Source organism: Panthera tigris, chromosome D3, assembly GCF_018350195.1.
Source record: "Panthera tigris isolate Pti1 chromosome D3, P.tigris_Pti1_mat1.1, whole genome shotgun sequence".
Taxonomy (NCBI): Eukaryota; Metazoa; Chordata; class Mammalia; order Carnivora; family Felidae; genus Panthera; species Panthera tigris.
Genome location: NC_056671.1, coordinates 63,364,665 through 63,389,439, shown reverse-complemented (window position 1 = coordinate 63,389,439; position 24,775 = coordinate 63,364,665). Strand labels below are relative to the sequence as shown.

The 24,775-nt window shown below is 35.3% G+C and overlaps 1 protein-coding gene across 2 annotated transcripts in view; it reads left to right on the top strand.

Moving 5' to 3' along the window:
• RIT2 (Ras like without CAAX 2) overlaps positions 1 to 24,775 on the top strand; it is a 378,415-nt gene that overhangs the window by 47,136 nt on the left and 306,504 nt on the right. The window lies entirely within an intron of this gene.

Here is a 24,775-nt window from a genome sequence, read left to right as displayed (position 1 = left end):
AAACACATTAAAAGCTAAAGGCAGGAGGGGAAAAAAAGCTAAAGGCAAGACACAGTGCCATCTACTCTCTGGGATAAAAGACAAAGGTGTGGGAGGTCCCCGTCTCCATTAAGAGGTTCACAGTATAGCTGGAGAAATTCCACGTCTGGTGGCAATAGAGCAATTCAAGTTAGGAAGTAGTCAAAGTGATGTGAGTCTAGTAAGGTTTTACAGAAGTTCAAAAGAGGTTGGAATAGATGTGTATCAGTTTAAAAAAAAAATCTCCATGCAAGTATAAACATTGAATTGATTTAGGCAAGTAGAGAGGATGGTGGACTCACTGAGTTCTGTCTGTCTTCATATTTTGAACACAGTGATGTTTTCTTAGTCAAATTTCTGAGGTATATGTAGTCTGGGGACAGTTCCTATTAAATCCTGAGGTCTACTTTGACCTTCGGTAATTACTAAAGTTTTTGAAACTTACTCTCAGCATCTATAACACGGGGGAATAATCATATCCACATCGCAGTGTTATTAGGAAGATAAATGAGATGATGTGTATGAAAACCCGTGCAAGGCAGTTTCGTACACTGTATGTGCTCAATAAATACTAGTGATTACTCTTACTATGTTAAGAAAATTTCAGAGCATCTTTCACTGCAAAAATGGGGAAGAATCTTTATTCCCACATTCCTCAAGCCTACAGCCCCTGTGAAAGCTTTCCCATGGTGTAAGGCCAGTAGGGATGGGAAACCAAGGTAAAGATTGGGGGCAAATGATTTCTGAGAAGCAGAAGACAGGGAACAGCATTAGTTATAGGCTCAAGGCTGTAGTGTGTTGAAAAGTGAAACAGCCTCTTTTATGAACTGTGATTTTCAACGACAGTGTGCTTCTTATGTATGTGTCCTGCACACTCATGTTCACAAACACGGACACATCACCTACGTTAGTATAATAGAGCAGTGTATTCACACTTCAGTGTCCATACAAATCACCCAGGGATCTTGTTAAAATGTGATCTAAACCAGTAGGTCTGGGGTGTAGTTTTAGTGTCTGCATTTCTAACAAGCTCCCTGAAGAATCCAAAAAACGGAACCACTGCTGGAAGAGCAAGGTAATGTAGAATCTTAATTTCTGAGTCATAATTCACAGCTGAGGCTTTCATTCATGTTTGCCACATATTTGATTCCTCCTTCTGTAGATCCAAAGGTAATTTTGGGGTCAGTAAGCACTTTTATCAAATATATATATGGCTCAATGTGACCACAAAGTTACAGTCAGACTATGATTCTAAACCATCTAACGTGGCAGTGAAGTATTTGACTTCTAAGCCACTGCTCACTTCATTTTTTTGTTCATTTTAATTACCACTTTAACTTAGATATAATAAACTGACCAGATGCCATGCTAAAAAGAAAATCTTCCCTATACAGTTCCAATTAGCTTTGTTTGTCCATTGGGTGTAACCTCTTCTCATATAGATCCAGAAAGTCCAATATTGTATTGTGTGCCCAGCAGGACGCACAAAAATCCTCCTAAGGATATTTGGCTTCTGATCTAATTCTAATTTCTCGGCCAAAGCCATTTGCTGCATCTGGCTCTGCTTTAAATGATATACAAAAAAGGAAGTGTTGATCCTTTGGAGGTTAGCTCCATCACTAGAGAAAATATCAACATCTGCTGTTCCATGATTGTTTGATGCTCTGGGGTGGAGTGTGGCAAATTGAAGAATGCTATCACCAAATCTTAAACCCAAACTAAAATGCCTTTTGTTTTGCACGCTGACTAAATATTGAAACCCTTGTAAGGGAAGGGTTTAATACACACACACGTGATGAATCCTCACCAAAACCCATTCAAGATGATCCATGCTTAATACTCCCATATACTTTACATTATTGAGAATGTGTTGAAACATGAGATTCATAAATGCCTAACTTTAATAGAGGCTTGCCCTTTTTCAATGCGAGGTAATATCAAGAAAGTGTGTGGTGCTATTTGGAAAGAAAATCCTGGAGATGAGGTTGACAGGTTTATGGCACTGGCCTTGTCTTATTTGCAGTAACTCATTTTATATATAGTGCTTCACATTGGGAAAGCCAAGGGCTAGAGCCTTCTGTGATTTAACTCAAACAATAAGTAAGATCGTGGTATCAAAGAGGGCAGAAAATAGGTCTGCTGATTAGAGCAATATATTAGGGGACAAGAAGAGACCAAAAAAAAAAAATCAGGATACAACAAATATGAATAAGCATTTCATTCTGGTAGCAATTCTCCCTGCCTTAATAAATGGATAACACAATGTACTATATATCCAGAAATAGTCCCCACTGGCACCCCACATTTATATAACACTCCGGGATGGTTAAACTTGCTTATCTAACCTACATCGTAAGAACAAGAACAAAGAACTTTCTTGCTTGCCTGCTTCCTTGCTTTTTTTTTTTTTCTTGCTTTCCTTCTTTCTTCCTGAACTCAGATCATGGAAAAACAAAACTCTATGAATATATTTAAATAAAAGTTTATTTTGACATTAGTATCACAAGGCAAGAATAATGAAAGAGGGAGTTTGCTTTGTTTGCTGAAGGTAACTCAAGGACTGTAGCAGTTTTGGTCAGTGAAAAGCTGTTGTCCCGGTCATTCTTCCTGGCAAGGCCTAGGGGACCCATGATGGCAGAAGTCCTTACTGATGCCCAGAAAAATTCACTCGTTTTCAGTGCCTACAATCCATCTTCTGAGACTCCATGGGGTTTGGGTTCCCAAGCGTAGGGTTTCAGAAATCCAAATTCTTTACTACCTTCCTGATTTATTTCTTCAATATGTTCAAAGTGTAATAAAACGGCTGTCAAGTGCTGACTTCTTGTTTCATAAGTGCTGCCGCTTACACTGTCCCCTATTGGTCATTTCTCAACCTAAAATATGATGGGTGATCGAGTTACCTTTAAACCACAGCTTCTGTAAGTACTTATTTCCCTGGGAGAAAACAGCTCTGGGAAGCTTCCCAATAATCTTTTGCAATAAATGTTTATTAACTTTGATGACAGTGTCTGTGCAGTCTTGGGAGGAATATTACTTTTGTTGGTTTTCAGATTCAGTGTGCTGTGCTATTGATGGGTTTTGCAGTGATGGCCTAGCTTTACAGAGAGCTTGAGTCATCCTTTAGCACCCTGGACTTTGTCTTTAGCAGTAAGTTTTAAAGTGCAAATGCTACTTGTACCATTAAACATATACAGTGCTGGGCACTCCTGGTCAGTTCTGGCTTCTTTGGGTGCGATACGAATGGGCAGTTACTGAGTGTCCACTGTGAGCAGATGTAGACATGTTACTGAGATGTCCTCATTTAATCTTACTTTTACAAAGAGGACTGGACTCTTTCTCTGTGTAAACGTTCATCTCTGTGCTCTAGGTCACTCACACATGGCAAGGAAGCCAATAAAATTCAGAGAACAGTTGAGAGCTAAGTACAGAGTTCACCGAATTGAGTCCTGATGTTTAGGCTGATATTGCTAACCCATAACGTTTAAAGACCTGTTTGCCAACACCTAGAGTGTCTGCCTGCCCCTGGCTCATTTATTTTCCTTCCCTGCACCTATATCCTTGTTTAGTAGACCATAGTTTCCCATAGTTTGAACTTTTACATTCCCTCGTATCCAAATTATTCCCCCCTAGGCCAACAGCATGCACAAAACCTCAAAATCAGTCCTACAGTGGTACCCCTGGTACTAGACAATGTCATCTATTCCATGTGGGAACTGGACTTTCACTTTGTGCTATATTTTAAATTATATCATTTTCCTCAAACACAGTGAAGAACCATTTTAGTCTGTGCCTTTAAGGAGTTGCTAAAGGAAATACCAAAAAAAAAAAAAAAAAAAAGTAGCATGCATCCTCCCTATTGTGGACAGGGTTGAATCTATTTTATTTAATCACTTAATCAGGTTCATTTTTTATTCTTTTCTGAAGAACTTGAAGAACATCATGTTCTGACTTGAGGTAGATACATTTGAAATTGAGAGACTGACCTAACTTATCTGCTTATAACTTATAAGCTCATCTGCTTCTAATTAAGCCTCTGGTACAGAGTTCTTAAGGCCCACGAGCATGATTTCTGTCTTGATTTCTTAGTGCCATTTCATCATTGTTTTCATCATCAGGCATCCATCAGGCACTACCGGAGGACGTGGCCCTGCATGAGGCCCTACACAGAGGGAATTAGGCTGCTCGCACAGTTTTTATCCATAAGGCGAATATGCCTACCTCTTTCTATTTTTTGAGTTTTTTTTTTTACATGAACAATTGAAAAGCTATCCTAATTTATTGGGCTGCCCTTTTCTCAGACACATGATGTTATTGTAATTCAGAAGGCACAACAAATGCACCATCAGAATCAGCTGAAGAAATTTTCACAGTAACAATATATCAGCCCCTGGCGTATTCCACAGGTCTGGAGGGTACCCATGAACTGATGCATTTAACAGCAACCAAGGTGAATGCGGTGCACACAGCTAGATTCGATAACCAGAGAGTAGATGAAAATATCAGCAGATCGAAAGCCACAAATATCACCATGGGAACATCTCTACAGAATCAAGATCTTCTTTGCTTTTCAGATTTGAAAACAAACTTTTATGAGTGCACCATGGGATTAATATATCCTGAGACTAATTCACCCTAATCAAATTTTTTTTATAAAATAAAGAGTAATTTAAGAAGCAGAATGGCTAATTTACAATGAGAGTGATTCTTTTTCAAATGACCAGAAACGTATTTTCTGTTATTCCAGGAAGCTCTTCTATTATCAAGATACCAAACAAACAGAATAGGAAAGCAAACAGTTTTTAAAAATTGAAACATAGTATAAGAAATCAGAGAGGTCTGTGGAAAATTTTACCCAGATTATTCTAAGAGTCCACCTTCCTGATGATTAAAATAATCATTTGGCAGATATCATTTATATTCCCTTAGACATTGTTAGATGAGTCCTTCCATGTTCTCTTCAATTAATTTTCTTGATTCCATAGGGACCCTCTTGTTTTATTACAGATGGTTCCTGACTTATGATGTTTTGACTTATGATTTTTGACTTCCCAATAGTATGAAAATGATACCGATTCAGTAGAATCTGTACTTTGAATTTTGAATTTGGAACTTTTCCTGAGCTAATGACCCATGATATGACAGCCCAGTGATATCTGGCATAGACAGGGAGCCCCAGCTTCCAGTGAGCCAAGGGATCACAAGGGTAAACAATGCATACATTTACAACGTTCTGTACCCACACAACCATTCTGTTTTTTCACTTTCAGTATGGTACTTAATAAATTACATGAGAGAGTCAGCAATTTCATTATAAAATAGGCTTTGTGTTAGATGGCTTTGCCCAACTGCAGATTTATGTAAATGTTCTGAGCTTTAAAGCAGGCTAAGCTAAACTATGATGTTTAGTCTGTTAGGTGTATTAAGTACATTTTCAACTTATCTTTTCAACTTAAACAGGTTTATCCAGCTGTAACACCATTGCAAGTTGAGGAAGACCTGTGTACCTCTTTTCTTTTTCTTAATTTAACATGTTACTTAACATCATCCAATTTAGCTTCTAGAAGTTACAGATTAGTCTTCTTTCTGAGATACAGTAATCTTTTTAATCTTATTTGTAACACATTTATAAATTGCCTCAAAGGGACACTTTTGGATCTCATTCTGGAACTAACCATGTCCTCAACTGGGTGATGTCACTATCCTGTCTGCTGTCAATTCTTCTATTTTTTTCCAGTATTTGCATCCTGACCCAGCTGCACACTCTAGCCTTATCATCCTTGCTATGAGACTGGCTAGAATTTGGAGGTAGGGACACAGTAAAACTAACTGTCAACAAAAGGAAGATCCCAACTTTTCCTCTCCTGGTATAGAATTGCAAATAGAGAGTACCATATACCTGATGCATGCCAGGTGATCTGCTGAGGGTACTTTTAAGTATCAGAGTATCCCAAAGGGAGTAATGATAGAAAATGACGGAGCAGAGTCCAAAATATATTTAAACTGCTGTATTATAGGCAAATATGAGTAAGGCAAGGACTCAGATTCTGAGGCAGATTATATTGATGGTTTCTACCATTAAATGGATGTCAGATTCAATGAGGAAATTTCTCCCACAAGGAGCATAAAGCAAGGCTCGATTATTTACAATGATTTAAACCTAAAATAATTTAGTACTATACAAATGTATCTGTCAATATTTGAGAACACCCTACCTTTTTTCTCCTCACCATTTTTCAAAATGGCTAGTATTAAATAATGTAATCAATAGGTATTTATGAGGCAGTAACTATATGCACAGAATCACTTTTTGATAAAAAGAGGGAGATAAAAGATTGAATTCATGTCCCCTCCCATTCTTCAGGCAAATAATGAAGACAATGACAAATATTATATATCTAGTTACTACTATGTGCAAGCTACTAAGCTTAGTCTTTCCCTATCATCCCATTTAATCCTTCGAACAATTCTATATCCATTTATACACAAGGGCACTTTTGCTTTTTAAAGAAGTAATGATAGTTTCCAATAGATGCATAATGATGAACAGAGTGATTCAGAGCATGGGCTTAGACTGCTGGGGATTCAAGTCCAGTTATGGCTCCCATTTTATGACCTTGGGTAAGTTACCCAAATTCCCTGTGTCTCAGTGTCCTTATTTATAAAATGAGGATAATTTTAGTACCATGGTTTAGAGTTTTTGCTCACAATCCTACCAGTAATAGGTGTGTGAAATCCTTAGCAGAGAACATAGAAAATATTTAATAAGACAGTCCACACAGCTCATGAGCAGCAGCACTGCCAGCACCTTGACTTCAGAGCCCACATCCACTACACTCTGGCCATGGTTAAGAGGAGGAGGAACACATACCAGAAAGCATTGGATTCAAATGCAGCTCCCCATTGAAAGACAGGTGGTGTGTGTGGGAGTGGGGGGGAATTGGCAAATTATTTGAACCTCTCTGGGACTCAGTGAATTATCCAAAAATACTAATGTCTATATAAAATTACTATTGAGAGTTGAGAAAACATGTAATGTGCCTGCAATGAGCAAGCAAGGTGTAACAGTTATCTCTTGTTTGCCCCTAGCCACTTCCTGACCCTCTCCCTCATAGGCTACTTGGGAAAACAGACATGAGTAAATTAAGAAATTGAGAAAGGAGACAAAGAATAAATGCTTAAGGTATTTAGAATACCTGAAGATTGGAAGGATCAGAGCAGTTCTCAGAGAATAAGAAAAACTGAGCTAAAGGGTGCTGAGTTTAGGCAAAGAAGGAAACAAACACCTACGAGACATGGCTGGAGACAAACCACAGGCGTGGAGTTCACAGTTTTATGTTCAGATTCAATCTATCACATTAGGAAGGATTTTGAGCATCAAACCAGAGTTTGGAATTGATTCAATATGCAAGGAGAGTCTTGAATGGAGGATTATATGCTAAATCCCATGGATGATTCAGGAAGTTAGAGTTAGGAAATATTATCATCTGTTTTCAAATTAGATTTTACATCATATGAATCACCATGGACGTTGTAATAGAAACAAATAAATCCAATTAATAAATCATTCCTATACATAGCTTTTCATTCTTTACACAATCCTAATTAAATGCCTTAGAGCATCCATATTTTTGTAGTGATTTAGGTTCATATCTTTTTCACATATATTAATGGTATTATTTAACTTTTTAATTATGTACATAATAAAAGTTAATACAATAATTAAATGTTGACATAGTAAGAAGGAAAAAGGACTTGATTGTTATTTATTAGCCATTGTTGAAGAGAAGAACAATGACAGCAAAAGGAGGAAAAGCTTAGAACGAATTCACACTGCGAGTGTCACTGTTCAGGGGGCTATTGTCTGGCAATATTTGGTTTGTAAAACTTTGGTAGAGCTCTGAGTACCCTGTCTGTCTCTAGGTCATATAGGATACAAGCAGTCCTGTGATAATCCAAAATGCCACATACAAAGATAGGGGAAGAGTGGGAAGGAAACAAAGGAAACTCAAAGGAAGCTCTAATTTGAAAAAGTATCAATCTCCTCTGGGAAAAGGTAATAGAGGAGTATCCTAAAATACATTAAAGACTTGAAAATCGAGCATTTCTTTTGTGTTCCTGATTTCCTATTTTGTGGGTTAATTATTAGACAACAAGTGTTACATACCTTTGAGTTAATGAGCTACTTCAAAGCAAGAGCAGTACATATGACAAATACTTAAATGATATTTATTTGTTCAATTATTCATATTTAGACCAATGACTATAGCTAGCATATAGTTAGTTAACTATATACGGTTAACTATAACTAGCATATAGTTAACACTAAAATTTTTTTCTTATTTGAGTTTTTTTTGTAAACTGAGTTATAATATTATTTAAAAAGACATTTGAGGGATCATCTTCTTATTTCTAGACTCATGTCCAATTTTTAGATAATGTCTTCCACTATAAATTAACAGGAACTTTAAACTGAACCTGTCCTATATGAAAATTTATCCTCTTTTTTGACCTTTTACCACTCCTGTGACCTCTCAGCAAGAGGTACCACCCCATACACCCCCAAAACTAACTCTCTTTCACATCTCATACATTTAATCAGTCTCTAATTCCAGCAAATTATCTTCCTGTAATATTTATCAATCCCATTCCTCCCTTCCCACTTCTGCTGCAGGAGCCTTGTGTTGAGCCTTCATTTTTTTTACCTAACTTTCCCACAGTAGTTTCCTAACAGGTATCCCTGCACCCAGAAAGGCCACTTCATATCTATCACTTCATTTTTGCTATGGGTTTTGTTTTCAATATGCAATTCTGAATATGTCACTTCCCTCTAAAAAATCATTTCGTGATTACCCATAATGTTTAGCATGGCATAATAGGCCCTTGGTAATATGACCTTGGCTTCTCTCTCTATCCTCCATCTGGCCCTTCCACACCCTGGGCTCCATCTATATTGAGTTACTAGAAATTCCTAAATGTAGCATGTTGCCTGAGCCTTTGGGAAACCGAAGCGTGCCTGGAAGTCTCCACTAGTCCTACTCTATGCACATTATTAATACATATTCACTATTCAAGATTCAGAATTGCCTCTCTCCCAGTCAGAAAAATAATAACTCACCTCTGAGATTAGATTACATTTCATTCTTCTTTGCCTAAATAAGAACATGTGATTAACTATCATAACATTTAGTGTCCTGCACTCTACTGTGCATTCCTTGAAAACAAGGTTTACCTATTTCAACTCTGTGTCCCAACATTTAACAGAATACCTAAGTGTAGTGCAATTGCTTGTTAAATAAAAGTACAGAAGAATAAAAGATGAATACTATATCTAGTATGGCCCTTGTGGATTAGCACTAAGGAAATTGAACTAGAGTTGTTTTTGTGATTTGTCTGTATTAACTTAATGAGCCAGCATTAGCCATTGTGAGAAGCAGCTCTCTTGACACCATTGCTCAATGATCTTTCTATCAAACCCTGGACAAATTCCAGGTAATTCTTACTGTGTCATTGTTTATAAAGGGAAGTACAGCCTGTCTTTGAGATTTTGCGTGCCAGTATTCACCATCATCATGTACGTCGATGCTGGTTTGTCAGTTATTTCTTCATAATTCATTTAACTTTTATTCCAGAGCTGTACTAGTAATGTTGCAATTTATATACTAAGAGAGCAAATAACAGAAAACAACTCTAACCATTTTTTTTCATTTTAGTGTAATGTGGTTGAAACAATTTTAGAAACCAGTACATTGATTATATTCTCTTCTTTACTAACTCATTAATTCAACAAAAAATAAATGAACAACTGGCATTCCCAGGATACTACAAGGACTATCAAACAAAGTGTACTCATAAAAGCAAAACACCAGTTGATTGAAATGTTATATTTCAAACAGATGGGATAGCATCATATGAACATATGTGAGTTGTGGTTTACAAAAACATCGTATTCTAGCTAATTTGACCCTGACACCACAATGCAATATTGGAAAAGAGAAATCATATAAATCATTCAAAGTCAAAGAGGTTTGGAAATCTTGATAAGGGGCGCCTGGGTGGCTCAGTTAGGCACCCTACTCTTGATTTCTGCTCAGGTTATGATGTCAGAGTCATGAGATCAAGCCCACATTGGGCTCCACACCGAGTGTGGAGCCTGCTTAAGATTCTCTTTCTCCCTCTCCTTCTGCCTCTTTCTCACTTGTGCTCTCTCTCAAAAAAAAATCTTGATAATAATGGTCACTAAGGGCTTAGAATCACCCAGTCATGAGTTTAAGTGCTTTATATGTATTGTTTACTTTTTATAACAACATTTATACATATTATTATTATTATTATTAATCCCACTTTTCAGATGAGACAACTAAGAAACAAAAGAAAATATTTCCTAAGTCCCCCAAAGACACAAACATGTAATTATCAAAGTCAAGAAAATGGCCCCAAATCCAGAAAATGTGTTAATCCTCTTAATCATTTCACCAAACTGACAATTGAGTGTAATCTTACAACCTAAAAACATCCATCTCTTTGGATTATTGGTTTCAAAAATTTTGATGGATTAATTTATATCAGTGGCAAGTCAGTCACCAGTCTTTACTGAATACCTACTACATTTAGTGTCATGTTTGATAATGGATATTATCCGTATGGTTACAAAAGAGAAATACAATCCTTGTGTCTGATCTCAGTTAGCTTTGAATCTAACTTTACATATAGTGGAAGATGACACTGATTAATATAATACAATGATAGTTAAAATAACTGTGTTACAACTCTGAAAATCTCCCGATTTAATGGTTCAAGCCCCAGCACAACACATGATGGGAAAGTCAGATCCTTTGGTGAGTCCACAGGTGACTTAAATTTCCCTGGGTCAACCTCCACCAGTTGCTTCACTGGTGTCTTATGCCTCCAGGTTTGCTCTCAAGTTCCTAAGGCTGCCATGATCTGTAACCAGCCATCTTCCACCCCAGGGTGGGTCTAACCGGTAGAGCACCCCGATGTCTTGTGTGTAACATCATTTTAGTAAAGAAAAGGAACAACAGAATGTTAATTTCAAAACAAAGTGAAAACAAACTCCGAATTTAACATCTGTCTTTAAGTTGCCTCAAATATTCTAGCCATACCCCACTGCAGAGTCTCTCCCATGCGTGTCCCTTCTCTCTGGGAGAAATCGTTCCAGAATAAGAGTTTAAAAACAAATCTTGATATGTAATAAGCTCCTGGCTTCAGACTTTGTCATAGCAATTTCTTCCTTTTTTCTTCCCATTTCACTTAGTCTTCATTTCCCACTTCATAAATAAAATATTTATTTTAAATGTTTATTTTCCCTTTATGTTGTTTCTAAGAATATTAAAGATGTGTCTATGGAAAAATTCAAACATTACATTGAAGTATAAACTAGAAATTTAGTTGTGGTGTTTTGTTTTGTTTTATTTTGTTTTGTTTTCAGAAATGTCACCAAAATTTAAATTTTACCTATCCCGAGGGATGAGTAGAGGAAGATCTGTTAGAAATACATGAAAATTTTATTTATTAAACAAAGCATTTATTTTTATTTTTTAAAGTTTATTTATTTATTTAGAGAGAAAGAAAGAGAGAAAATCCCAAGCAAGCTGCATGCTGTCAGCACAGAACCCAAGGTGGGTCTCAAGCCCACGAACTGTGAGATTGTGACCTGAGCCCGAAATAAAGAGTTGGAAGCTTAACCAACAGCCACCTGAGTTCCTCCAACTAAAGCATTTATTTTTAATTCCATAATTTGATATTATGTGCATTTGTGATACTGGTAAAGTCTACTTCTGGGAAGTACTGGGCAGCAACTTCTGGGAAGAAAGAAAGAGAGGAACAGGGAGAAACGGTTGTGTGTAAAAAGAGACACATAGTGAGGGGAAAAGGGAAAAATGAAAATGAAAAAGGAACATATGTCAGCACAATGGTCATGAATATATGACATAGAGATGTAGAGGAGGAAAGGTAGAAAACAAAAGGAAATGAGGAAGAAGAAAAACACAGAGATCTGAAGTTATAGTTAGGTATCTTGACCAAGTGGGCTTCCCTATTGTTTTATCTTTAATTTTAGGCTTTCAAAATGTTATTACTTGATGTGTGAATAATCATAGATCTTTTCACCTACCTTTGTTTAATCAGGGCTGAGGTTTTGCTCTAGATCAGTGGTACTAAAGCATTTTGGTCTTAAAATCATTTCAGTCACTTGACAATATTGAGGACCCAAAAAAACTTTTGATTATATGGGTTATTTCTATTGCTGTGTACCATATTATAAATTAAAAGTAACAAATATATAAAATTGAATAAGTGCATTAAAAAGTTATAATAAGTATTAATTTAAAAATATATTGCAACAAAATATAAAAATATATTTCAACAAATAACATTTTTTAAATCTATATTTTTCAAAACAACAAAAATGTTTGAGAATAATGACATTATTTTACATATTTTAAGATCTCCAAGATATCTAGCTTAAAAGACAGTTGGAATCACCTATCTGCCTCATAGAACTTCATTAACCCTTGTGAAAAGATCTCTCAGATCCCTCGGAGTTATTTGACTGCACATTGGGAACCATTGCCCTAGACAGAATAAGCAAGATTAGATTCTATAAATGTTGATGGATCAAGCACCTGAGTTGTCCACCAGTACTGTGCTTTCAGTCTCCAGGTGGCCAAGGCCCTGACCCATCAGGTGTTTGAAAGCCAGCTGAAGAAGCCCAGTTGTAGGCAGACCTCATGTCAGAGTCATGTTGGGGTGGAAGCATGTTTGTCATGGAGGCTGGATGAGTGCTAAATCCAGCTCGTGGATTTGTACATGTCACCGTAACAAATCCAGTATAAAGAACCAAACAGCAATATGTTGAGATTTAATAATGAGATTGTGACAATCTGCCCTAAATAGTGCATCTCCTTTAAATTTTATCTTGAGTCATAATTATTGAGACCTAATCCTAACCTCCATGTCATTTTTCATTTGAAACAGGTATCATACCAGGTTGAACTCATTCTATGCTTCTGTAACTGTAAAATTGATTATTCTAACTAAAATGTAAGACTTTTGCATTCATATTTCTGGCTTTTCCCATTATTCCATTCTGCCAGGATTACCCTAAATCTTGCTTCTCATACCCAGTCTATTAGCCTTTGCTTTTAGATTTGTCATTTCATATATGCTATAAAAAGAAGCATATAGTTTAGATAATGTATAAACCAAAAAATGCCCTTAAAAGTATATGGCATTATATGTAAAAAAGTATAATGTTATAAAGTTTATTATTATTAGCATTATTAATGTAAACATAGATGATCTGGGTAAGGCCACAGAAAAATTGTGCCTTTTATTCAAGGTGCCACCCTTCTTCCCTTTCCAGAGCTTTTCTCCCTGGCTGAAGCATCTACTCTATCAGGAAGGACTATAAAAACTGATAGAAGCTAATGATGTTTTAAGAAGAGAGTCAGGTAATCCAGGTTTATTTAAGACATTAAACGGGAAATTTCAGTTAAGAAGAAGGGAGATATAATGGGGCAGGAGAAAATAATTCATTCACTCCAGTGTCCTTCTGGTAAGGTCGGCAGCTGGCTAGTGCAGGGGAGGAAAAACCTCTTCTTCTACCCTTCTCAAGCTAGAACCCTGTAAGCTGGACTTGACAAGAGATTCACAAGAGAAAGCATACAAATTTACTTAAGTTTTACAAGACACTGGAGTCTTCATAAGGAAAGGAAGACCTGAAGAAGTGGCCAAGCCTAATTATTTTTATAGGTTTAAGGAAAAGTGAAAAGCCATAAAAATGTGATACGACAAAAGGGTATACCCTTTTGGTATATGGGTAAATGGGGAGTACTTACCAAGTCCTGTTTGTTCTGATTCTCTCAGCGTCCCTCCTTCTTCAGAGATAAGGATGCTCTTTTCCTCCAGGTATAGGAGGGCAGCCCTCACATGAGGGTCTTATGACCTGCTTCAAGGGAGACTGAGAATCATTCCTACACCTACTGCTGCTCAAATTCCTTCACTTTAAAATATTCAATATGCCGACATACCATATTCGGGGGTAGCATGTCCTAAACTTCATTACTAGTCTATGACCTAGTCTATAAAGAGTATCACAAAATTCCTAGAAGTAAGATGGAGATTCACCTACTAAAGAAAAATTCTTAGCAAATATGAAACTATTACAGTAACGTAAGTCACAGGTATTTTATGCTTTGGGAATCTTATTCCAAAAGCTATGAAAGAAAAACCTTCAGCCCCAAGATATATGACGTCTATCAGTTACTAACATGATGAAATGCCAGCAAATGCTTTGACTGCAAGATCAGGGTGTCAAGACAGAGTAAAATCTTATTGTAGCAAATAATGAATATATAAATTCTGATATAGACTAGATATTAATGTCTATTGTAATTCCATGACAAATCAAATATGTCCTAAAATCTGAGCACTTTAAGACTCTTTCTGGTTACTGTCATCCATTCACATGAATCAGACTTCAATAATTGTCTCCATTATATTCTAAGAATAGAGTTAAGTAAGGAGAAAGATATTTACCTATGTTAGTACATGTGTGTAAAGCATTAATAGTATTTCATTTACCTAAAGAGATGAGGTTTATCCTAAATGATAAAATACTTGGAAAATGATTGGTGAAAATATCTATTTTTCTTCTTTGTTTCATTGAGTACAGAATAAACTGTCAGCAAAGAGCAAAAAGGAATGACTGGAAATATTGAGTTTTAATATCCATCACTTCTTTTTGTGTGGCATCAATCATCCTTGAAAATCAGTCAGTGAAGATAAATAGAATTTTTAATGTCCTGAAAAGCACCATTTCTCTCTGTTGGCAGAGAGTTTATGGGGGAGAGGAAGAGAAAGAGAAGTGAAGGGAAGCTCTCCATGGAAGGGAAAACCCTCTGGGAAGTGGAGAACTACAAGGGCTGCCTCTCCCATCCATCTCTCTGATGAGGTACCATTCCCCCAACCAAATGGTGCCATTTTCGAATCTACCCCTTACCCTTCAGATCTCAAGCCCTTCCCTCTCAACAATCCTTATCCTTTATCCACGGATGTGGAAGGGAACAGGGAAATATACCAGACCTGCAATAAATGTTTTATAACTAAGTGAAAAATTATTAAGTTACAGGGCGCCTGGGTGGCTCAGTCGGTTAAGCCTCTGACTCTGGGTTTTGATTCAGGTCATGACCTCACAGTTTGTGGGTTCAGTCTCTGCACTGAACTGACAATGCGGAGGTTGCTCAGGATTCTCTCTCTCTTCCTCTTTCTCTGCCCCTCCCCTGCTTGAACTCTCACTCTCTCTTTCTCATAATAAATAAATAAATAAATAAATAAACCATTTTAAACTCTTCATTATTAAAAGCTGCAAAGAAGTAAGGAGGAATCTTTGAATGTCTTTGATAAAAACCCTCTTATACTGCTATTGTTAATACTTCCCTATCACCTTGACTTTAAAAAGATCCCATTATTCCTGTTTGGGAGCATTACAGGTTGAGAGCCACCTTATCTCTCTCAAGGTAATCAGGAGGGTGGCCTACCCACCTTGGGAAATACCCCCATGCTATGTCTTTTCACGAGACTGTTTCTGACCCCTAGACTCAATGCATTTTAGAAAATGTTTGTAACTGTGAATGCTGGTGGAAAAATAAGAGAACTATCAACCATTTTTACCTGAGTTTTAGTATAAGTTACGAGATAATCTTAGACTTATTCACTTATTTATTCATTCAAAAATATAAATATTTCTCACACATCCATGCTTTTATTCAGCAAATGAGCCACTCATGAGAAAGCACAGGTTTTCAGTTAAGAGAGGGGAATTAATAAGGAGCAATTAGCATAATGGAAAGTGACTGACTTTGGAGTGAGTACTATGGCCCAACCAACTTGATTCTGTGATAGATCTGTGACCCTGGTCAAGTTAATGCATAGATTTTAAAACATTTTTGTTAAATTATTCCTTAAAGGGATTTTGAAAGATTAGGTACCCAACTTGTAGACTTTTATGTATTTAACTAATTTACTTATATTTTTTAAAGAGAGATAGAGAGGACAAGCAAGGAAGAAGGACAGAAGGAGAAAGAGGGAATCTTAAGTCCCAATGTGGGGCTTGATCCCACAACTCTGGGATCATGACCTAAGCTGAAATTAGGAGTTGGATGCTCAACCAACTGAGCCACCCAGGTGCCTCCCAACTTGTACATTTTTAGATTGATATTTAAAAATTTCATCATAAATTTAAATTGTTTTAAAGGATACAATTCTCAGCTTATTTTAAATAATGATGTTTTAAATAATGATATATTTCTTATAAATATATCAATTGAGTCATAAAAGACATATTTTCCTTTTAAAAACTAAATGAACAAGTTCTCGAATAGTGAAAAATGTGACCTTGTTCCTCTTCTTCTTGGAAATTGTATATCCATTAATTTTTTCCCACAGAAGTCCATCTTAATGTAATATATATTTATATTTTAATAATGATCCTATAATAATTTTACTTTTCTCCATAGTAGTATTTGTCACCATCTAACATACCATTGATATATATGCAAGTGTGTGGCATTTTTATTTTTGTCTCCCTTTCCAATTCCCCCCTTTCTAGAATCTAAGACCCTAAAGGGCAGGGGTCCATTTTCTTCAGTGCTGTGCCCAAAGCACCCAAAGTAGGGTATGACACATTATATAAAGCAGTGTCTTGAACCTAATAGTTTTAATAGAATGAATGAATGAATATCAAGAAGGGAGCATAGGGAGTTCTAGTGAGGAGGAATGGATTTTGATTTAAATTCACTGGTGTGAGAACACCTTTCAAAGGAGGTCACATGTGAATCATAATCTGATACAGGCAAGCAAAGCATTTATCTAGGTATAGAGCATTCAAGCAAAGTAAATAGCACCAACAAAGGCTTCCCTGGAAAGGACCACAGCTGGAATGGTTTGAAAAACTCCCAAGAAGTCAGTATGGCTGGAACAGAATGACTAAATAAAAGAAAGAACTAGAATAGAGACAACAGAACGAGATCCTAAATGGAGGAAGAACAGATGATGGTGGGGAAGGCAGGATGAACAAAGAGGGATTGCAAAATGCTTGATCCGGATGCATTTTTTAGTTGTCTTTTCTCTTCCCCTCATTTTGCTAAGAAAAATGACATAGAGAGATTAAGTAATTTTATTAAGACACCACAAAAAAACAAAAGAGAAGTGGAAGTACATCTTAGTGACCAGATTCCCATCATCTTTCCTACTTCACTGACAGGGCTTAACGTCCCAAAGGGAAAGCAATGACTTGTCAACTTCTATCTCTGTGTAATTAGATTGTATCATTCTCCAAAGTGTTTCAGCTCAGTACTTTCCATAAATATTAAACTCCTTTGGGGGTGGGGAGCTGAGGAGAGTAATAATAAAGTAGTGTAATTTTATGCAGTATTTTAATCTATTAAAAAAATTGTAGAAAATTTTTCCTTTCTTTCTATAAAGTTTCTTTTTCATAACTGATAGTCTCTGCCTTGGGGCAAATACCATTGACATTCCAAGCAAGGTGATATATAATATTGTCAGATTTTTTGTGTAGGTAAATTTGATGGCTTAATACCGAATTATGCAAAACAAGAAATCGTTGATTTAAATTTAACTTTAAAGTGAAATAATAAATTATTGTAATATCTGAATAATAAAATGGAAATTTAAATAAAGAACATATGCATGCAAAAGAGGAGTCCAATCAAAATGGGTTTGTTTTTTTTTTAAAAAAAAAGATTGTATTTAATCTCTCACCACTACTTTGTATGAACATCGAAGATGCAATTGCCTATTATTTATCATATGTATTAAATGAATGTTTTATAAAGTTCAGGCAAGTGCTACATTTACATAACGTATGTTAATGGATGGCCACTAGTAATGGAAAAGGTTCTTTGATACAAAATCCATCAGGTACTTCCTGATCTGTAACTTAGTATTAAGTAAATGTCCATTTCAATGGAGGGGGAGGGGAAGTATCTTGTTTGCTAATAAAGGTCATCCACTAACTGTAATAATTTTAGATATGAAAAAGAGTATGAGTCCACCAAATATTCTTTATTTCTATCCCTAATTACTTTTTTAAAGATTACAGTGGATGACTCAACTTTTTGATCTTTAAATGTCTTCTCTACCTGTATGTACTCTGTTCTTTCTTTGTATTCCTAAGCCAGTGATAGTCAGACTGACTTAAGGAGAAGTGTTTATGTGTATGAGCATGACAAACCTCCCACCACTATTTCCTGTCCAGATTTTTCATGATGGTCACAGAGTTCACCTGAAAAAAACAAAAAAACAACAAACAACAAAGTAACACTTTACCCATCATTTCAGATATACTCCCAGCTAGAGAATTATTTTTTTTAAATCTACATTATCAAATTATGTAGACTTCCACTATGTAGATTACTTAACTTACAAAAATTTAAACAAGTATGTTTTTTGTAATAATTCCTTGAAGTGTTCAGCAAAAATTAAAAGATGCTTTATTTAGAAAAATATTGAACTATCCCTCATGGATATTAGTAAGAAAAACAGTAACATAAGACCTTAGTTTTTCAGGGAATGATTATTCTTTTGGGGAGGGGAAAGTGACATTTTATTTTTCTTCATTTGACATTTTCACATTTCTTTCTGACAGTCTTTTCCCCTGTATGCCAGAGACTCCTATGTGTTCAAAATCCATTTCCTTTCTTTCCTGACCTACACCTCAGGCTCATAGCCCCATAAATATAGCCAACTGATCTTTGACAAAGGAGTAAAGACAATATAATGGAGGAAAGATAGTGTCTTTAACAAATGGTGTGGGGGAAAAAACTGGACAATCCCATGGCGGGGGGGAGAAAAGATTCTTGACATAGACCTTATAACAGGTCAAAAAAATTAACTCAGAATGAGTCATAGGTCTAAATGTAAAATGCAAACCTGGAAGATAACTTCTAGATAAACTTCTAGAAGATAACATAAGAGAAAATGTAGAGGACCTTGGGTACGGTAATGTCTTTACAACATCTTTACATAATCAATGAAAAAAATAATAAGCTGGACTTTATTAAAATTAAAAACTTCTGCTCTGCCAAAGACAATATCAAGAGAATTAGAAGATAAGTCACAGACTAGGAGAAACTATTTCCAAAAGACACTGCTGATAAAAAACTGTTGTCCAAAATATACAAAGAACTCATAAAGCTCAACGACAAGAAAACAAACAACATGATTTAAAAATGGCCAAAGACCTTGCCAGATACTTGCTGAAGAAAACACATATATGGCAAATAAACATATAAAAAGATGTGTCACATGATATGTCACCAGAGAAATATGAATGGAAATGAAACACCACTATATACCTAATAGAATGGTTGAAATCAAGAATACTGACAATACCAAATGCTGGCAAAGATGGGGAGCTAAATTTCAAATAAATTAACTTATATTCATTTTCGGTGGGAATGCAAACTGGTACAGGCACTTTGGAAGACAGTTTAGCAGTTTCTTACAAAACTAAACATATCTGATATAAACATAGCCAGCAATCATACTCCTTGGTATCTACCCAAAGGAGCTGAGAACTTATAGCCACATAAAAACCTACAAACAGATATTTATAGCTTTTTTTCATAATTGCCAAAATTTAGAAGCAACCAAGGAGGTGAGTAAATAAGTAAACTGTGGTATATCCAGACAATGGAATAGTACTTTGTGCTGAAATGAAATGAGCTATCAAGCCATGAAAAGACATGGAGGAAAAATAAGAATAGGTAAGTGTGAATAAAATAAACTTACCTATTAAAAGAAAACAATTTTCAAATTGGCTATTAAACAATATCCAACCCTATGTAGTATACAATAGACCTGCCTAACATACAATAATTTAAAATGATAAAAGGAAAATAATTGGCAAAGAAAGACTAAGCAAATAAAAATAAAAATAAAGCAGTGATTACAATCTTGATATCAGATGAAAAAGACAAAAATTACCAAATGAGATGAGGAAAGATACTTTTTAATAATAAAAGCCATAAACCACAATGAAAATATTACAGTCACAATATTTATACACTAAATAAAACAATAGTTATGTATAATGTGTGAAATATACACCGTTATCAACATGAGACAGATCAGTAGACAAAATATAAGGTTATAAAACAGTTAAAAATAATAAAGTAAACCTTACTGATGCATATATCAAATACTACTTTCTTATCAATATACTTTATTTTACTAAACACATTAATTATATATTAAGATGCCAAAAACATCAGCAAGTTACATAGAGTTATTAGAAATAACACTCTCTGATCATAAGGCAATAAAATTAAAATTAAAAATAAAATAAGCAAAAAATCTCTTCCAGCTTTTACTGAAAAGAGCTTTCTATTTATTGACTCCTAGGTGAAAGGAAAAATACAAACATAAATCTTAAATTTCTGAAAAATAATGTCAAACTATTGATAGATAGAAAACTGAGATAATGGATAATTCATATCTACAAAAAAATTACCAACAAAAATTAAAATGATAAAAATAAATGAACTAAGTTAACAAAAAAGTAAACCAGAGAAGTACAACCAGGAAAATAATAAAGAAAAAGCAGTAAAGGAAATAAAAGAAAGTCAGTGGATAATATTATTAATAATAGTAATCATTATGAAATAAAAATTAAAAGTCTCTGAAAAAATCAACAAAATAGACAAACTAGTAACTAATTTAAGCAAACAAAAAATTATGAGAAGGAAATAGCTAATGATACAATCAAAATTTAAAACATCACAAGGCACATTTCTCTGAAAAGACTGAAAACCTAGATGGGTAAGTTCTTAGGATAATACAGTTTCCTAAAACTGTCCCCAGTAGAGTTAGAAAACTTGAACAGATAAATATCCACGGAATAAATAGAGGAAAGTTAAATCATAGTTCTTATGGATGGCTTCTTTTTAAGCAAAAGACTGATTTCTGACCTATGTGGGTATTTGCTAGGACAAGTGTTTTTACTTAGGACCTAATGGTCCCCACATATCTCTTAATATTGTATACATATGTTTATAGGAATGTATACTTTGGGAAGAAGACATAGACCTTCATTTTCATTAGATACTTGAAAAACAATGTATTAAGATATTATAAAGGCAATACAATAAATCTCGAAAGAAAAAGGAGGGGCTATTTTTGAGTTTCTGACAGAATGACTGTATGGCAAAAGAAAATAGAATCCCCTGATTTTGAGGATGTAAACCTGTGTATCATAAAATAAATAAAATTTAGGTCCCAGGACAATTGATAGATGTTTAGCAGATTACTTATTTCAACATTGAATCTGACATGTATTTAGGAGAGATTTTTCAAAAATTGTTTGTTTTACATATTATCTCCACAAAGGGAAATGTCTCTTAGATATCCCATCAGGCATCCACTTTGTAAAACACAAAAGAAACTTTTAAAAATCAATCTTTCTAAAATTATCTTTTGAAGTTCTGGAACAAAGCTCAGCTGGCTCTCTCTTCTTTGGTTCTGTCTCAGTGGTAGGTCAGAGGATTTGAGAATTGAAGGGCTTTTTCAATTATACAATAAGCAGCAGGTTTCCATTAAAGCACAAACTCCATCATCTAAATATATGCTAGGTATTCTTATAAATAAGTGTAAAAGGTAAATCTTTGACTGATTCATTTATTTCTGACACTGGCTTTGTGAATCTCAAGTCTAGTATCTAATATATCTATCAGTTGTTCCAAACTTCACCTTCAAAATTCTTTCCTAGGTGTATAGAAATTAACTTAGCCCCTAAGTATACACAGTGCTTTCTAATGCTTCTTAGGAACTTCCATGGCTATCATGTATTGGTACCTGGTCAATGAAGAGTTTAAATGTGTTGATTGAGTGCTATGACATTTGAGTGGAGATATTAACATTGTCAAAGAAAAGCAGAGCTGGACAGTAAAGTGGTAAAGATGGATTTCATTCAGGAACTATTACAATAGGGGAAAAAGGCTTCCCTCAGTACAGAACTGGGCTCAATTCTGAATACAGGAAGGACAAGTGGGAATGTATAGCCAAGGAGTGAGTTGGGGGGTCAGTGGATAGAAAATCACTAAGAGGGTAAGGAGGATTCTGGTTAAATAAACTTAATAGGATTCTTGCTGAAGGTAGGCCAAAGTAATCATGGAGGATGAGGAATTTGATCAGTTACCAAGGGTGACCAGATATCAAGTGTGGAGAATTCCCTCTAAAATGACTTAGTAGGATTCTTGCTAAAACTTGGCAAAACAGAGATGAGCATGGAAGCCTGAAGGTTACAGCCTGGTTTAGAGGAGGGTTCAGAGGAGCCTGATGAAGGTTTAGTCAAGTAGAATCTTTGTTAGTATGATATAAAAATGAGGGAGAAGGTGAAGGCCATGCTATGCCATAGGACAAAGGCATCCTCATAGGTGGAAAATCCTTTCTTCCATAAGTCTGAGAACATGGAGAAGCTGTTTGGGCAGTACTGGAAGTCAAGCCTGAAGAGGTATGATGGGCACATGAAGGACCACATATGCTAGCATGGTTTTTATCTTAGCAATAGCTGACATATGAGTAGCAGGATTTTTTTTTAAAAAATGACTCCGGTGTCTTTGTGGAAGGTTTAATGGAAGATAAATAAAATAGCTACGAGAGTCAATTTTAAGTCTATGGCAATAGGGATTTAAGATATAAGATTTTGAACTAGAGTAATATCAGAAAGAAGACATACTGGACAGATATTTTGGAAATAAAATAAAAATTCATGGAGACTAGATGGAGGATATGAAAGGGAATATATCCAAAGACATTTTTCAAGATTTTAGTCTAAATAATTATCATAAGATGGATGATGCTCTTGTCACATTGTATAGAGTTGTATATCTCTGCTTTGAGTAGAGTGGAGTGAGAATCTCCTCATTTTAGTTCTAACTTTAACAAGTCTGAACTATCTTTGAAATTTAGTTGATTGACTAGCCAAGCCAAGTGTTCACTGGGAGGCCAGGCCTCTGACCTTTGTGCTCTAGCTGGGAATAAACCAACAGGTGGTAATAGATAGAGGAGACTGCTCTTTTTAAAAGTCATGAAAATGTTTTCCAAATTCCCCCTGATATCTACTTAATAAACATGTTGCTTTCAGTTTGTTTACTTGAAATATCCTAAGTCCTAAAGCTATCTGTAAGAAATGTTCATTTGCATTTCAAAAATTTGCCCTAAACTGTCAAATTGAGTAATATTTTCATATGGAGACTTCCTTTGTCAATTCGAAGACAGGAAGTAAACACTATTAAAGTGTAAACAGAAATTCTTTTTCACTGGGTCAGGTTCTGTTTCTTTGCATTTCAAACTGAGTTTAGACTAATGTCTTATACAAGTTTGTTGAATTTAACTGTCTTTCCTGTTCCAAACATTTGCTGAAGCATGAACACATTGTTAAAGGAAACCAGAGCTGGACAGTAAAATGGTAAAAATAGATTTTATTCAGGAACTATTGCAGAAGGGGAAAAGAGAACTCATTAAAAAACTGGACTCAATTGTAAATACAAGGGAAAATGAGAATTTATAGGCAAGGAGTGGGGACAAGCACTGGTGGAAAATTATTAACAGGAGATATCAGAAATAGGGGAATTTTTGCCAAATAGACCTAAAAGGATTCTTGCTGAAGGCAGGCCAGGGGGATTCGGTATCAAGGGTGGGACATTCTCACCAACATGATTTAGCAGCTTTCTTGCTATCACTGAGCTATGCTGGTCTAGCAGGGACAGGAACCTAGGTCAGGGTTTCCTTGAGAGGAAGACTCAGGGGAGGCTAACTAAAGTTTGATCAAGGAGAGAGTCTTTGTCACACGCGCAAACACACACACACACACACACATGCACACACACACACACACACACTCACACACAAACACAGACTAAGAGAGAACACAGAAGAGAAAAGGAAGATAACTATATACTAATTCTTTTTCCAAGTTTGTTGCTTTACTTCAGCATTGTATTTGTCTACTAATAATGAAAATTTACATGAAGAAGCTATAATAGAAACATTATAAATATTTTATAAAATTATTGATTTGAAAAGAATGTGGAGAATTTGGAGGAAATACCCCAGAAAGTAATGAAAATTAATAAAAGGACCTAAATAGCATGGATTAGGCAAAATAAAAGTGACAAATAATTTTAATTAAAAAGCTGGCTAAGGATAAAAATTCATACAATCATGTACTTTTATAACTAATAGAGACTTCAGAGATTATCTCCTCCTTATTTTAACAATGAGGAAGATAAGTCCCAGAGCACACACCAGACCTGCAATCAAAAGAGCTTCCCAACTAATACCAACTGTTACACCACAGCAAGCCAAAAAGGCCCTTACAGCTACTTTATATTCTCATTATGTCAATATCCTTCTTGTTTTTACCACAAGGCAATTTTTCATTAAAATACACTTACAATTTAGACATATTTATTCCAGAGAGAAGTTTCTGGCATTATTTTCCCTTTAGACACATTTTTTCTCCTCTAGAACTTTCCCTATCATTTGGTGGTTCATGTTGCATAATTAAACTAGTCACTCACTCGGTCACTCAGAGAAATAAGTCACTGACTAGATCTTATTAAAAGACTGATATTTTTGGAAAATAAAATTTTATTAAATAAAAAAAGACTGATGAACTACATTGGTGAATAATTTATTGATGAGCTGGTGAGTTTTT